The 2,048-nt window shown below is 42.2% G+C and overlaps 1 non-coding gene across 1 annotated transcript; it reads left to right on the top strand.

Moving 5' to 3' along the window:
• Window positions 1-400: 400 nt before the first annotated feature.
• LOC129483809 (small nucleolar RNA U13) lies at window positions 401-509 on the top strand. The gene has a single exon (XR_008658300.1). It is a non-coding gene; the product is annotated as a small nucleolar RNA U13 (small nucleolar RNA).
• The last annotated feature ends 1,539 nt before the right edge of the window (window positions 510-2,048 follow it).

The raw sequence follows: 2,048 nt of genomic DNA, 5'->3' as shown, positions 1-2,048 counted from the left end.
GACATGTGAGTTGGCTCTCCTTTTTATGTACCTGTAAAACACAAAAGTAACAAGCCTTAAAACCTTACCCCTGCCAGGCGCGGTAGCTCACGCCTGTAATCCCAGCACTTTGGGAGGCTGAAGCGGGCGGATCACCTGAGGTCAGGCGTTCGAGATCAGCCTGACCAGCATGGCGAAACTCCATCTCCACTAAAAATACAAAAATTAGCCAGGCGTGGTGGTGGGCACCTGTAATCCCAACTATTCGGGAGGCTGAGGCAGGAGAATCGTTTGAATCCGGAAGGCAGAGGTTGCAGTGAGCCGATCGCACCACTGCATTCCAGCCTGGGTGACAGAGCAAGACTCTGTCTCAAAAAACAAAACAAAACAAAACAAAACAAAAAAACAAACCTTGCCCCTGATCCTTTTGTAGTTCATGAGCATGACGATTGGGTGTTCACACAAATATGTGAAATGTGCCAGCCTCAAATCTTCTTATGACATCAGATCAGCACATGACTCTACTGGGAACTCATTAATCCATTAATACATTAAGTATCTGGAACTTTTCTGGCTAAAAGAAATATGAACCTATATCTCTAAGAGATATTATTCTTGATGTAGGTGAATTTCATAGGTCCTGAAGAGGAACTAGTGTACTGATGTTCAAAATGACGTCTGGTCAGTGATGGTTGTCCACACACACACACACACACACACACACACACACACACGGGGGGGTGGGGGGGAGAGAGAGAGTCACTATGTTACCCAGGCTGGAATGGAGTGTCTATTCGCAGATGTGATCATAACTCCTTGCAGCCTTGGACCCCTAGCCTCAAGTGATCCTTTTGCCACAGCCTCCTGAGTAGCTGGGACTACAGGCACACACCACCATCCCTGGCTCAAACACTTGATATTAGTCTAATACCAGTAGCCAGACAGGCTAGAGGAGGGATGAAACCAGCTTTGTCTACATAGTAGGGAACATTCAGTATCAGATACCATTACAACCCTAATTGATAACACAATCAGCTATCACAATCTTAACAGTGATTTGAGGTAATACGTATCTTCTAGGTTAATGTGGGAGAGAGGTGGGTTTCAGGATAAACTGTAAACCGCTCATCCTTATGAGACTCTCTTGTGGAGGTTTCTGGACAAGCCTCCACCTTGACTCCTCACTCACATGGAAGTTGTTTCCAGCACTTTGTGAAGTCTCCCATAAAACATGTGAAGCTCCATCAAGTAGTAATAAGAAATGGAAGGTTCACTGAAGATGCTGCAGAGAGAAAGAGAAGATGCCATGTCACACACCACACAGCAGAAATTTAGGCAAAATCCTCATTAGACGTAGGGATTCTTAATGTTTTTCTTTCCCAAACACTTTCTTCCCAATCTCAATAGCTTTTCTCCCTTTTTCTTTCTTTCCTCCTTTCCTTTTTCAGGCAGTATCTAACAAACTGCAATACTGTTACCAGTATCAACTTTAATCCTAAGCTTAAATAATGTAAGCAAAGCACAAACTGTAGAGTTCAAAACAGTAATAAATCTCCTGGCAGGTTTCACTATCCATCACATCCACCCAACCTCATTCTCAGGATCCTGTAAAACAAAAGCAGGTATCTTCTAGGCGGGGATAGGGATATGCATTGTTAATAAGTTTCCTCATCCTGCTACATTCTCCTCTGGTGCCGGCACTTCTTCATACTTTCTATAGAACTAAGAATAAAAGCTTTTATTCTGGTGGCTAAGGGCTGAATGGACATGCTATCCTCAACATTCAAAAAGCAAAGTGCCTGCTCTTTGGATGAGTGCATGTATTTATTTATGTGATAAGTATTTGAAACAGGTCTTTAAGTTGCATATATTTATGAGATACATGTCATATTTTGATACACACATATAATATGTAATGATCAAATTGGAGTAATTGGGAGATCCACTACCTCAGTCGCTGATCTTGTCTTTGTGCTGGGAATATTCTATATCTACTCCTCTAGTTATTTTAAAATATACAAAGAATTATTGTTAACCACAGTCTCCCCATTGTGCTGCTGAACACTAGA

Source organism: Symphalangus syndactylus, chromosome 5, assembly GCF_028878055.3.
Source record: "Symphalangus syndactylus isolate Jambi chromosome 5, NHGRI_mSymSyn1-v2.1_pri, whole genome shotgun sequence".
Taxonomy (NCBI): domain Eukaryota; kingdom Metazoa; phylum Chordata; class Mammalia; order Primates; family Hylobatidae; genus Symphalangus; species Symphalangus syndactylus.
This window is presented reverse-complemented; position numbering and strand designations above follow the sequence as displayed.